Source organism: Miscanthus floridulus, chromosome 7, assembly GCF_019320115.1.
Source record: "Miscanthus floridulus cultivar M001 chromosome 7, ASM1932011v1, whole genome shotgun sequence".
Taxonomy (NCBI): domain Eukaryota; kingdom Viridiplantae; phylum Streptophyta; class Magnoliopsida; order Poales; family Poaceae; genus Miscanthus; species Miscanthus floridulus.
The window spans coordinates 56,846,051-56,861,413 of record NC_089586.1 but is presented as its reverse complement, the minus strand read 5'-3'; the positions used below and the strand labels follow the sequence as shown (position 1 = coordinate 56,861,413).

Genomic DNA, 15,363 nt, shown 5'->3' with positions numbered 1-15,363 from the left:
CCTCCTCCATTCTTCACCTTGCACTCGTAGGACTTGTGGCCTTCCTTGTGGCACACATAGTAAACCACAGCTTGTCCTTCATCAAGCTTCTTCACTCCCTTGACGGTGTTATCTTGATGAAGTTGGGCTTGCTTCGTCTTGCCTTTCACATGAGTCAAGTCTTTGGTGAGGCGAGCTACTTCTTACTTGAGTTGCTCATTCTCCTTTGCAACCTCTTATGTGCATGTATCTACAACAACTTTCTCAACACAAACTTGGTTGCATAAGGATAAGTCTAAATATAAATCATTACAAGAAGTAGAGGCATCCCTTTTAGACATGTTAGAACTTTTCTTTTTAGATGCCTTGGTGGGGGTTGTGCTAACGGCTTCAAGATTAGCAACTTTATTTGTTAGCTCATCACAATGTTTGCACATGGTTTCCATTTTAGCAAGCAAACTTTTATAAGCATCTTGTGAGCTAGCTAGCTTTTCTTTTAATTTTTCATTTTTCTTTACAAGTTGCTCATCATTGATTGTGCATGCATTTGTTGTTGCACTAGCCTCAAGTTGCTCAATTTTAGTAGATAGTTGAACATTAAGATTAGCAAAATTCTCATATTGTTCAAGCAAAGTTTTGTATGCTTCTTGTGAACTATCTAGCTTTTTTTATTTCCCCGAGCTTCTTTTGTTGACTAGTGCAAACTTTTTCATAATTAAGGTTTTGTTGCACAATTTCTTCATAAGAAGGCATTTCATCATCACTATCACTCTCACTAGAGGATGAGCTTTCGTTACCTCATGCCATAAGGCACACACGAGAAGATCTTGATGATGAATGCTTGCGCCCTCACCTCTTGTGATGGTGTTCTTCTTCACTTGAAGAATCATCCCATGACCTTATTGATATGAGGGTTTGGTTCTTGTCTGCCTTCTTCTTTGTTTTGGGTCTGGGCTTGTTTGGACAAACTTCCACAAAGTGCCCTATCTCGCCGCATCTATAGCATCCTCACTTTCTTTGCTCATTTCTTTGATTAGTGAAAATGAGATCTTAAATTTGGATGGGCACACCCTTGACATTGAGCTTTTGGATCATCTTCTCCACCTTGTTGATTAGTTTGATTGATTCTTCATCAAGGTCGGAGGTGGAGGAGGAAGATTGATCATCACTTGAATCTTCATCATCCTCATCTTCTTCTTCTTCTTCACTTGAGGAGCTTAAGCTTGAGCTTGTCTCAACTTGCTTGCTTTTCATCTTCTTCTTGCCACATGCAAGAGCTTTGCCTTTGCTTGATGAAGAGGCTTCTTCTTTACCCATCTTCCATGACATTTTAAATGCCACTATCTTGCCAATGACTATGGCCGGGGTCATGGTGCTCAAGTCCTTCATGTTGTGAAGGATGGTGATGATGCTTGTATATTTCTTTTGTGGTAGCATAGAGATGATCTTCCTCATGATGTCCGCATCATCTAGCTTTGTTAATCCTATAGAATGGAGCTCATTGATAATTAGATTCAAACGAGAATACATATCATGAACAAGCTCATTATCATTCATTTCGAAGGAATCATAATTTTGTTTAGCTAGACAATGTTTTTGCTGACAGACATTACTTGTGCCGTCATGGAGCTCTTGGAGTTTTAACCATATTTCATTTGCCGTATTTAAGTTGAATACTTGGTTAAACACATCCATGCTAAAAGATTCAAATAAGCAATTTTTTACTCTAGCATTGAAATGAATTTCTTTTTCATCACTCTTCGTGGGTTTATCGGGATTCTTAATGGGTTTCATTCCATCACGAGTGACTCTCAAAACTCCCAAGTCGACCGCCTCAAGGTAGCAAACCATTCTAGATCTATAATAGGGGAAGTTAGTGCCTTCAAAGTGCAGAGGCCTAGAGGTATCCATCACAACCACTCTAAATAATGTCGGCTCAACGGCGGTTAAGCCAAAGGTCCAAATTGAGCCAACTAACTCTGATAGAAATTGAAAGGGAACCTTGACGCCTAAGAGGGGGATGAATTAGGCAACTTAAAAATTTACTTCTAAACTATGGCCTCTTTTTCTAACCTTAGCAAAACCTATACAAAAGATAAACTATCTAAGAGGGGTTGTATTTATAAGCCCCACTGAGAAAGTAGCCGTTGGGGATGAAGTCCCACTTTTCTGCTACTGACCGGACGCTGGAGTCGTTCTGATCGGACACGTCCGGTCGTCCCGACCGTTGGAACCGTGAACAACTGATCGGACGCTGCCAGCGTCCGGTCACATGCCACCGGACGCGTCCGATCGTAAGTTCGCCGCTTTGGAACCTCTCTATACTCGATCGGACACTATTGTCCTGCGTCTGGTCGGTTTACTGCCTGCGTGCGGTCACTTGCTAAGTGTGCTGCTGGACTGATGAACAGTGTCATCTGTGCATCCGGTTGATTCACTTGTTCAGCGTCTGGTCACTGCTGCTGACGCCTGCTGTTGCTGAGCCACTGATCGAGTGTCCAGTCACTTTCTTCCAGCGTCCGGTCGCTTCTGTGAGCTCGTTTCTTCATGATCTTGTGTGCGGCTTGGTTCCTATCTTCGTGCTTGGACTTTGCTTGATATCTTGAGTCTTCTATTGTGCTCCTAAGGTCTTACTTGTGGTGTTGATCATCAGATCATCACGTCGCCTTCGTCCAAGTCATGTCTTGCATCCTATTGAACTACAAAACAATCACTTGCAAATTCATTAGTCTAATTTGGTTGTGTTGGTCATCAAATACCAAAATCCAAAGTAAATATGCCTAGGGTCCATTTTCCTTACAAGATCCATTGCATACTTCGTCCGTTATATGTGAGTAGGAGTCAAACTTTTTTGAGTTCAACCAAATATACAGAAAATATTATTAAATTTTATATCTACAAATAAATTTATTATAAAAATATATTCTATTATCGATCTAATGATACTTATAAAAATTATAAATATAGTAATTTATATATATATTTGTTAATTTTTTAATAAAATCTCTCGAAAACAATATATACATTTATTTTAGGATAAAGAGAGCACGTATCTATTCTCAATTATGTATGATTGTAATCTGACCAACCAGCTAGTAAGAATAAGTTATCACAAAATGCTACGGAGTAGTAGAGAATATAGAGGCTACGAAATAACAACTTTTCTTTTTTGAACCAAAAGGAGATGACGACAACTTGGTAGAAAAGATAAGCACCCTGTAAGCTTGGTTTATAAGCCGTATATTTTTAGTCAACAAATAATATTTTTCTCTTATAATAAATTAGCCAATAGTATTTTTAGTCATGGGTTCCATTCGCTTCGTTGAAAAAATAAGCCGAAACATTGTTCCTGCTAATTTGTTGTGAAAGAAAAACACTGCAAGCTGAAAAATACAGATTATAAAAACAACGGCCATGGCTTATTATCCCAACGAACAGGGCACTGTTGTAACAAGAATCTCCTAGCCATCCTATACTGGTATATGACTGCGCCATGCTATGTAAAGGGCCACGCAAGAGGCTGTTTCGTGTCAGGCACATCCCTACCAAGCATACGGAGCTGGTATTCCTCCGTTTTCTTTTCATCCATTCATGGTAGTTAGAGCCTGGCCCTATTCGCTTCTTTTATAATCTGTTTTTTTTAATTTGTTTTTTCAGCCAAAACAATGTTTTACTCTCATAATAAATCAGTCAGAACAAAGTTTTAGCTTATTTTTTCAGCGAAGCGAATGGGGCTCTATTCAAAACATATCACATCTTAGTAGAGGATTTATTATGGCAAGTTTTCATCTGCCATAAACTTATAAACTCTTCAACCCTCTTCTTAATTGGCCAACCTGTTTCTGAGAAGCTTATCAAGAGCAATAAAACACTGTGGAAAGCCCAAATTCGTGTTGCAGTTGCAGTGTGAGGAGCTCGTCTTCGTTCTTATCGGTGCGCCGAGATCACCATCAAAAGGACACTAACGGCAAAGAAGTGAAGGCGTGATGACAGCAGGTCCTGGGCTACCTTATGTGTTCTGTCCTCGCTAACTAGATACATCCTCATCCAGGTCGCCACATGTTCCATGACAGTTGAGGCATGGGGATCCATCTGTCAGCTCGGTCGCCATCCTCGTGGACCGCGTCCTTAGCGGCGCGGCGCAGCAAAAAAAGAGAAAGGGAGAGAGGAAGAAGAAAGCGGCAGGAGCATGAATGTTATTTCACCACTGTTCTTTCTCCTCAACCGGCTACAACCGGTCTGCGGTGTCTTGTGACCTAATTTCACCGAACCAGAGTGTCTTATGATAAAATGCTCCAAAGTGGGTATCCACCGGCAAAGGACCATCGCTTTAATGTCTAACGAACAATTGTACCTACATTTTAGTAGGCCTTGGAGAAGAATTTACTCTGATACTAGCTAGTATCTACTCTATGTCCAACGGACAATTGAATCTTGAGACACGTCAAGAAAGATGGTGATGGGCAGCAGCATGTGGTTCCACCAACTCCGTAGCGACTAGCGTGCGAGCATGGAACACCGCGGAGCCCTCTAAAGAACTTGACCCATGGGGGCATAACATAGCTTCGCCAAGTGGAGTGGATGTCATGCGCTCCCCCAAGACTGACAGAGTTTCTGTAAACATGTAAAAACGTTTAACTATTGCAAGTTTGCAACGTTCTTGCTTTCTATGACAGTACCTATAACTGTGGGGGATACCAGAGTATATCTCATGGATTACAATTTTAATGCCCAGCGATGAACAGGTGTTGGCAATCCTGGACAGGATCTCATGTTTCCATGTCTACAGGAAGAGCATCACTGAAAACTCTATTCTTCGCCTTGAATGCCTGGAGAGTGCTGACCCAAAAGCAACATTAAGATCTACTGACAACCAAAAATATCCATTTTGTGAAGTTGTCAAAATGTGAAACGAACTTCACCATTGCGTTCCTCTTGTCGAGACGGTCAAAAAACATATATAGAATGTCTAATTCGAAGTCCGGATGAAAAAGTTATGCCGTCGGAAAGATGCCTCGTTGTTGGGAGTTTCGACTCAAGTCGGGACTTCCGACTGTCGGAAGTTCGTACGGTGTCGGGACTTCCAGGAATCCTAAAGAAATCTGCTCGGGTGTCTGGGGTTATCCCTACGCCGAGAGTTCTGACCCAAGCCAAGACTTCCGACATACCTAACAGAAAAACTTGTTTGGATCCGGCCTTTTGAATTCCGATCCAAACTGTTCCAAACTTGTGGGAAACTTGGAAAATAAGGCTTAGAGAGGTTTCCTACTGGGATAAGACCACCCCCTCTATATATATGAGAGGATCATGGCCGATTGAGTTCCTATCTATCCAATCGTCAAACAAATCAGTCTACTACCTCTACTCTAACCCTTTTTACCCTCTCCTCCAACCCTCATGCCGTTCATCCCTTGATCCGACGACCAAGGATGACGCCCTAGGCTTGCCGGCCAACCTAGGATAACCCGATGACGTCCTTGCCCTGAAAGGGTCTCTCCCGGGCGAGAGCTTCGACGATTTCTTTGCTAGTTTGCCTGAAAACTAGCTGGTTCTTCGTCACGTAAGCACGTTGGTTATCCTTTGGTGGTTTGCTTGTAAACCTCTCCATTCTTCACCACGAAAGAGTGACATCCTCGCTGCATTCTTCAATTCGTAGCGGTCCAGGCGTCCAAGGCCCTATTGGTGTTTGATTTGGATCACTTCCGACGTTAACACACTTTTTGGCGATTCCGCTGGGGACGATTGGTTCGGCTATCTCTTATAGCTAATCTCTCAGACCTAGCCCTACTCCGCGTTGATCTATCATTATCGTTGCATCTGGCCCAAAAGGCCGATCGCATCTGGTTTTGACCCTTTGTGATCTTGTTTGCGATTTTGCAACAAGTTGCGCTGCTTATTAGAAAATTCAGCAAGGCGGTCAAGTTATAAATCATGAAGTACCAAGGTGTTGCATCACAATATTACTACAATCACCCTGAGGTACAACTTGCAAATGCATCTTATGATCCTAATAGTTATTTTGCAAGTTCTATGAGCTCTCATGTTAGTGTTGCTAGTTATAATGATACTAGATATGTTACATCGGCTAATACTTTTGTTAATGCTCCTCATCATATACATCATAATTATGAATATTATGGTCAAGAGCCAATGCATGTTGTAAATTCTTCGAGTTTTGATGCTACTAGCAACATACAACACGTAAATTATTATTCATCGGCTATAAGTTCACAATATGTTGTTCCACCACAAGACATGTCGATGAATGAAAGAATTGGTTATAACAATGCTAATTATTTAGCCAATTGCTCTAAAAAATCAGCACCATATGCCAATGCTCCTATTCATAATTCAGCTCCATACATTACTCCCAACTCGAGTCGAATTAATGAAAATTCAGCAAGGTGTTTAAGTGCTAATACTTATGATTTGGCTTCATGTGTTACTAGTAACCATAGCCGAATCAATGAAAATTCAGCACCTTATGCAAAAATCAATGCCCACAATTCGGCTTTGTATTTCGCTCATGACCATAGTCGTATTAGTGAAATTTCAGCAAGGCATTCGGGTGCTAAAACTCATGATTCAACTCCACATATTGCTAATAATTATAGCTAAATCAATGAAAATTCAGCAATGTGTGCACTTGCAAACAATCATGATTCGGCTTCATTTGTTGCTCTCAAATCAAGCCGAATCGATGAAGATTTAACCCATGCTAGGAATCTATTTGGTTCCTCTAAAAGGAAGGTGCCCACTTATCATAGACCGTACCCATTATGCTATGATTACCTAAAAATTCCTAATGGTTGGTGGGTATCTGATTTTTATGAATTTAGTGGTAAAGATGATAAAACCACTATGAAACATATTAGTATATATCTCTCATAGCTGGGTTTTGCCGGTAAAGAAGACTATGAGAGTGCGAAATTTTCCTTTATCTTCCACCGGTATTGCCTTTGCATGGTTTACATCTTTGCCGCGATGTACTATTGGTTCATGGTCTCAATTAGAGGAGCAATTCTATGAATATTTTAGAAAGACTAATGAAAAAAGGCCGATCATAGTTGAGTCATTGGCTAAAAGAGGATTGCTAGTGGGCATGAAAGAAAGAATTGATTCAGATGTAAGCAAAGGTTCGGCTACAAAAGCCAAACAATACAAAAGCCGAATCAATCACATCTCAAAAACAAGTCTTGCTACAGAAAAGCATGGAAAACACCAGAAACCAGCTAGACTTGATTTTTCACAAGCCAAAGGGGTTGTACACTTATCTAGTGATTACAACATTATTGATGGAGATCAAGCCCCTACAAGTAACAAAGGAGGGCTACCTGCCTGCTCAGAATCAGCTGAGCCGACTTCAAAGTCAGTTGAGCCGATTGCTGCCTGCCCTGAGTTGACTAGGCCGACTGTCTCTGCCACCTTCCCTGAGTCGGCTAGGCCAACTTCCCAGTCGGCCAAGTCGACTGCCCCTGCTAATGCCCAAGTCGGTCTAGCCGACTTCCAGTCGACTAAGCCAACTTTCTCGGCCTTGGTAGCTACCGATGCATCTTCGGATGATTCAACACCTATTGTTGATCATTCTCTAGAGATGAAGAGCAACATCATGCAAATCAAGGACGTGCACTTTTCCAACATGATCAACAAGGTAGAAAACACAAATATTTTGCTCAAATTCCAATCTGGTCATACTATTTTAATTTCTACATCTATTAGAGATATCCTTGCTAATTATTGTAATAGACCAATTGAGAATAGCAATTTATTTGTTGATGTAAAATAAATTTAGATTCTATCGGCCAAGACATTGTTCCATATGGCAAAACCGATAATGGTAGTTTGTCAAAGCTAAAGCTTCCTATAAGCAATTGCAAAGGTGTGGCCGAATAGATTGATAATAAATCTGATCCATTCGTTTGCCTAGCTTTAAAGTCAACTCCACAAAATAATTGGCTCAAGAAATCAAAGTACAACTTTGACTTTACCTTTTGTGATCATATCTTTGATATCCTACTTAAGAATAATTTTATTAGAATCATTGATCACAATGCTTTGCCATCTATTCAAAATTTAGAAGAGCTTACATATTGCAAATGGCATAATTCATCTTATCATAATACTTCTGATTGCAATGTGTTTCGTCGAGTCATCCAATCGGCCATTGATAAAGGACGATTGAGATTTTCTGAAGCTCAACACATAGACCAATTGGATTCAATTGGTCTTGATAGCAAACAGGTTTCGAATAGGCTTGCATTAGCCTATTCACTCAAAGCTCAAAGCTTGAACGCCCAAGAGAGAGATGTGGAGCCCTCAAGTGGAGGCAAGGTTGTTGTTGAAGAATTGCAAATAGAAGATATTCCAGAGGACAGCAAAGTTATCACAGTTCCAGAAGATGCTGGGGGCAGCTAAAATCTCTCCAACCAAAGCAAAAGTCGATTGATCTCGTTGAGCAAGGGGAATCGGCTAAGGATCCTCCTTTGGAGCATGTCTATCAAGATGGGGAGAAGGAGGATGCTCCTAAAGCTAATGGAGGTAAAGGTCGTGACAAACAAAGAAGTAAAAGGTCGAAACTCATCTTCGAGGAACTTCTAGCTAAATATGAGAAGATAGGAGAAGTAAATGTCACCAATCAGCCAAAGAAAGTTTATTCATCAAAATTGCCTTCAAAGTGCAAGTCTCAAGAGTGGAATCGGCAAGAAGATAAACCTCATGCAGCAGTAACATATTCTCCTTTTATGCAGCCAATTCCCATGTCGTATGGACCACAACCCACATATTTTTATCCTTATTCATCTCGGGGCTGGTTTGATGAAGAAGCACATGTTCCACCATATTTGAGGCCAGAATATGTAGAGTATGCAGCTCCTAGACATTCAAAGAGATCATCATCTTGTAAAGACCGTTTTGATCAAAATTGGTTTGGACCTCAACCAAAGAAGAAAGCGGTAAAGCAAGTTTACCGCGTGAAGTATGATGGCTAAAAGAAGAAGATTTTAGATCTAAATTCAACTATTGAAAAGTCAATTACATTGCTGAAAAATTTGGCTATTGATGGCAAAGAAGTGGGGAAATCATCTATTGATATTGTAGGTACTAAATCTGAACAAAAGAAAGTAGGAGTGCCCAAAATTAGGAAAGATTTGCCGCTGTCTAAAACAAAAATAAAACCGATATGCTCAATCGATTTACCAAAGTGGGAAGAAAACAAGCTACAAGAGCTTAGTGCTGAGAAGCTAAAAGAAAAAAGCTTGGCATGGGTTCCCAAACCAAGTATTCAAGCTCAGAAGGATGATGTTCAAGCAAGTGGTGCAACGAAGGCAAAGAAGAGAAAGAGATTGAAGAAACAATTGCCAGGTTGGGGGTTTGCATGAAATCATCAAAATCATTGGTCATGGCATCATCTATATTCTTTGCCTATGCATATATGGAATTCATCCCCTGGTATGCATGGTTATCCCTCAGCTTCTTATTTTGATCCTTGGTGTGGATCTTTATGTTATGGAGGGTTGCCAAATTATTTTACTTACCAATGATCGAGAGCCAAAATATTTTGTTTTGGCTATGCATATTTATGTGGATGAATTCATATGGCCGATATTTTGATATCGCCCATAGTGTAAAATATAGTCGATGAATGCTTGCAACCATCATGCTATTAGAAGCTCCTATGGAATTTACTTTGATGGCCTTAAGGCCCAGGGGGACATGATACATGCATTTTGATTTACTTCATGGATGTGACAATATGATTAGTCAGCTTGCAAATAAGACCAAGGTGTTGGCATAATCATTATTTCTCACAATGGTGCTATTGGAGACATCAAGCCGATTAAAATTATATCTGCACCAACATTTGAGCCGAATATGAAGTTTTCTTATTCGGCTTGGCCATATTGCAATCTATGGGGTATAACATGTTGAAGCCTATGGTGATTCCTTGTCGGTGGTACAACAAGTTGCTGGTGAATTTCAATGTTTAGAAGGGTCACTAAGAACTTGTCTTGATGCTTACCTTGATATTATTGACTATTTTACCAAATTCTGAATTCGGCATATTTCGAGGCATGAAAATTAAAAGGCCAATATGTTAGCTCAATAGGCATCTGGCTATGATGCCGGTGGGCATAATTTCCATATTCAAGAATAGCCGATGCATGAAGATTTCAAATTTTCCTATGTAGGTACAGACCAGTCGGCTAAGCTGACTGACCAAGTCGGCTTAGCCGACTACTCTTCTGCTATGGCCAAGTTGGCTAAGCCGACTGCCCTAGTCGGCCAAGTTGACACCTCCAAATTGGCTAAGCCTATTGGCCCTGTTGGCTCAGCCGACTCTCCTATGACCAGCCCAGTCAATTCACCCGAGAAGCTATCAAATCGGCCCTATAGTGATGTTGGGGCTGATTTAGAAGATTGGAGGACTCTCTTGTTGAGATATCTACGTGATCCAAGTGCCAAAATTGATAAAAGTGTTCGGCGGAGCGCTTTCAAATATGTATTGCATAATGATGAGCTCTATCGAAGAACGCCGAAGATTTGCTGCTTAAGTGCTTGGGATCAGATCAGGCAAGAGTGGCTATGGAAGAAGTCTCTGAAGGCATCTGTGGTACGCATCAATCGGCCCCGAAGATAAAGTGGTTATCGCGTAGAGCCGGTTTCTATTGGCCTACTATGATGGCCGATTGTTTTCGCTACTATAAAGGTTACGAAGAGTGCTAGAGGTTTAAAAATATTCAGCTTGTGCCTGCTACTATGCTTCATCCTATCATCAAACCATGGCCTTTTCGTGGTTGGGGGCTAGACTTCATTGGCCAAATAGCCCCATCTGCGAAGGGACACCGATTTGTGTTAGTTGCTATGGATTACTTTACTAAGTGGACCGAGGGAGTTTCTTTGAAGAATATGACACACAAGGAAGTAATTGAGTTCATCACTGAGCATATTATTCATAGATTCGGCATCCCTCAAACATTAACTACAGATCAAGGGACATTGTTTGTGTCTAAAAGAGATGAGGGAATTTGTCGAATTATATAAGATCAAGTTGCTCAATTCATCTCCATACTATGCTCAAGCCAGTGGCTAAGCTGAGTCTAGTAATAAGACTTTGATCAAGTTCATCACAAAGAAAATTGAGGAGAATTCAAGGAGATGGCATGAAGTTTTGTCTAAGGCTCTATGGGCACATCGCATTTCAAGGCATGGTGCTATAAAGGTTAATCCTTTTGAGTTAGTATATGGTCAAGAAGTCGTGTTGCCTGTTGAAGTGAATTTGGATGCATATAGGCTCGCTAAACAAAATGATTTATCAGCTGTTGTGTATCATCATTTGATGATGGATAACATCGATGAGGTGACTGATGTGAGATTAAAGGCTCTCAAGGAAATAGAGAAAGATAAAGCTCGAGTTGCCAAAGCATACAACAAGAAAGTCAAGAGCAAATCCTTTCAAGTGGAAGAATTGGTGTGGAAAACCATACTACCAATTGGATCGAAGAGCAGTCAGTTTGACAAGTGGTCACCGAACTGGGAAAGTCCTTACAAAGTGGTCAAAGTTATATTCGGAAATTCATATGTGCTAGAGACATTGCAAGGTGAACGTCTCACAAGAGCATTCAACGGGAGGTACTTGTAAGGGTACTTTCCAAGTGTTTGGCAAGAAGCCTAAGTGCTCTCCAAACAATCACTGATACATGTATCGCCCTTCGAAAAAATGGCCGATGTATACAACGTCCTTAGTCACTAGGCAGCCGATGAGATGGGTATCATCGCTGTTTGGTTTTGAATAAGTGTTTTCAAGTTCATGCATCATTCACATGAAAACAAGGGGGCATATGTTGACAACCAAAAATGTCCATTTTATGAAGTTGTCAAAATGTGAAACTAACTTCACCATTACGTTCCTCTCATTGAGACGGTCAAAAAAACATATATAGAACATCTAATTCGAAGTCCGGATGAACAAGTTATGCCGTCGGAAAGATGCCTCGTTGTCGGGAGTTCCGACCCAAGTCGGGACTTCCGACTCTTAGAAGTTCCGACGGGTGTCGGGACTTTCGGGAAGCCTGAAGAAATCTGCTCGGATGTTTGGGGTTATCCCTACGTTGGGAGTTTCGATAAAAGTCGGAAGTTCCGACTGTCGAGAGTTCCGACCCAAGTCGGGACTTCCGACATACCTAACAGAAAATCCTGTTCAGATCTGGCCTTTTGGATTTCAATCCGAACTGTTCTAAACTCGTGGGAAACTTAAAAAATAAGGCTCGGAGAGGTTTCCTACCAGGATAAGACCACCCCTCTATATATATGAGAGGATCATGGCCGATTGAGTTCCTATCTATCCAATCGTCGAATAAATCAATCTACTACCTCTAGTCCAACCATTTTTACCCTCTTCTTCAACCCCCATGCTATTCATCCCTTGATCCGACGACCAAGGATGACGCCCTAGGCTTGCCGGCCGACCTAGGGCAACCCGATGATGTCCTTGCCCTGACGGGGTCCCTCCCGGGCGAGAGCTTCGACGGTTTCTTTGCTAGTTTGTCTAAAAACTAGCTGGTTCTTCGTCATGTAAGCACGTTGGTTATTTTTTGATGGTTTGCTTGTAAACCTCTCCGTTTTTCACCATGAAAGAGTGACATCCTCGCTGCGTTCTTCGGTCCGTAGCAGCCCGGACATCCAAGACCCTATTGATGTTTGATTCGGATCACTTCCGACATCAACGAGAACACAAGAGGATGAAACAACTAATGACAGCACGTATGGGACACAAGAGGCTGGAACCTAGTTCCGTTATCTAAAAAAATCGTGCTTACTTCCTTGTTCCAGTTGGTGCATAAGGTAATGGAGAAAAGCGAGAGCATCCGCACCACCAGGCCGCACAAGATCCCAAACCAGAGACCCTGTTCGTTCAGAGTTGTAACAAAACAAGAACTTCGCTCCTTTAATTTAGAACTTGTTCAACTGAAGCATGATATATAGTAAAAACCAACTTATTCCCAGTCAAACTTGTAAAGAAAGCAGAAGAGTACCATCCCCCCGAGACGGCGGACGAAGGCGAAAACAAACGCGGCAGGGATACCAGCGAGGTAGTAGGCAGCAAGGTTGATGAAAGCGACGGTCTTTTGGCGGCCACAGCCCCTAACAACACTTGGTCCCAGCAATTGAGAATGTGCATCGAGTTGAAGTTCTGCTCATAAACACAGTGTTGTTCAGTATTACTACTACCTGAAAGCACACACTGCTGACCGTCGAGCACGACGGACACGGCGAGGACCGGCATCATCCTCGCGGTGTACCTGGTCACTTCCTCCTCTTTGTTGTACGCGTACCCCTATAGATCGCGTACCAGCACTATGACCAGGCCTTCCGACATGCCCACAATGAGCGCCAGGAGCACGACCACCCGCGCCGCCAGTCGGGCCGCCTGAGGACGCCCTGCTCCAAGCTCGTTCGACACGCGCGTGCTGCGGTGCCCAAGAACATGATCCAGAGGACAAGGAATCATCAGAAAGAACATGCACTATCTAGGAGTGATGATTTGTAATTGTTTGGAAAACCAACTCCCTTATTATAATGGAAAGTTGGAAATGAAGCTATCATTATCTGCTTGTTTGGTGTTTGGTCTCGACCTTATGGCAGCACCAAGTCCAAGCGGAGCCATGAACGCCAATGAGCTAGTGTTCAAGCTGCAAGAATCACAGAAACGGTCATGGGATCGGGCACGCACAACACAAGCGGCAAGGTAAAAGCTGCAGGCAAGTGTAGAATGACCTTCATCTTCACCAGATGGACAGCACGGCCGTCTCCAGCTTGGGGTTAGGGAGCAGTCCGGACAGCAGCACCAGGAGCTCGAAGGACCACCACTCCATGCTGCACACAGAATCACTCGCGCGTCTGAGGAACATCTGTCGATTGCTATTTCATGGAGAAATATTTGGAAGAGAATGCATTCATTACCACACCATGACAGCAGACGGCACGGCCAGCTTCAGGAAATCGGGGACGCCGCGGAACGCCTCCGCCGAGAAGCCCGTCCAGGTGGCCTTGCAGGCCGGCGACGCCCTGTCATAGACGGCCAAGAAGGAGAGGTTGGCGAGGTAGGAGACGGCGTTGGCCAGCGCGGCGCCGTTGCGGCCCAGACCGAGCCCGCGCACCAGCAGCCAGCAGACGGCCGGGTGGCACAGCGCGGTGGCGCCGGAGCTCAGCATCACGGGCACCACCAGGTTCTGCGTCTGCAGGAACCGGACGTGGCACTGCAGCGCCCCGTACGCGAACAGCGCCGGGGTCAGCCACCGGATGTAGCTGCCGGCGCCCGCGGCGATCTCCGGGTCCTGCCCGCAGCACGTCAGGATCTGGCCCGTGTCGGCCCACACCACCGCCACGGGGACGCTTACGAGAGCGAGCACCACCATGGCTCGCAGCTTGTAGACGCCCAGCTGGTCGTGCTGCCGCGCACCGAAGGCCTGCCCGCACAGCGTGTCCAGGCTGCACGCCATGCCTGCCTGAGAAGACAAATGTATCTGCAGTAGCACACTAGCTGGGGAACAAGGAGAGTACTAGCTAGCACTAGCACAATTGGGCGGCGCGCAGCCGGTGTGCGGTTACCAGCAAGCTGAAGCCGGTGACGCCGGCGAAGGAGGTGGCCAGGGAGGCGCTGGCCAGCGCGAGCTCGCCGAGGTGGCCGACGAACATGACGGAGACCATCTGGACCATGTTCTGCAGGAGGAACCCGACGACAAGCGGCCCGGCGAGGTACAGCTGCTTCTTGACCTCGCACGCCACAGCGCCCTCCTCACTGCCACCATGCTTGGCAGTGCCTGTGGCATCGAGGAGCGCCGCCTCCATTCCTGACCTCGTGCTGCTTCACTGAGCGAGAAGCTAGGCAGGAATGGCGCAAAGACGTCCTTGAACCTGGAGCTAGCCTGATCTCACTGACTCATCTGCTTCTGACATGATTGAGCAAAACCTATTTTATACTATGCATGCTGAGTGCTGACTGGTGACGGTGGGGAAGAGAATTTTGGCTGATGCAGCTATCGCGCCAAGATACGCTGATTCAGCTTCTTTGCTGAGTACCTTGGCAAAGATCAAATTATACTCGGTAAAGTCTTTGTCGAGTGCAGCACTCGGCAAAGAACACACGGTAAAAAATTGATCGGCAAAGATCTCTTTATCGAGTGTTTTTTATCGGGCACTCGGCAAAGGCTTTGCCGAGTGCCAACCCTGCAGGCACTCGGCAAAGATTTTTTTATTTTTTTTAAAAAAAAATCCTTTGCCGAGTGCCCTCTGGCGGCGCTTGACAAAGTTTGATTTTTTTTAAAAAAAAAATTGTCGAGTGTCCTCCGGCCGGCACTCGGCAAAGTTTGAATTTTATTTGTTTAA

At 43.6% G+C, this 15,363-nt stretch overlaps 1 pseudogene; it reads right to left on the bottom strand.

Annotated features, from left to right (window-relative positions):
• Positions 1–4,748: 4,748 nt before the first annotated feature.
• LOC136463285 (protein DETOXIFICATION 16-like) lies at positions 4,749–14,826 on the bottom strand (annotated as a pseudogene).
• Positions 14,827–15,363: the final 537 nt, after the last annotated feature.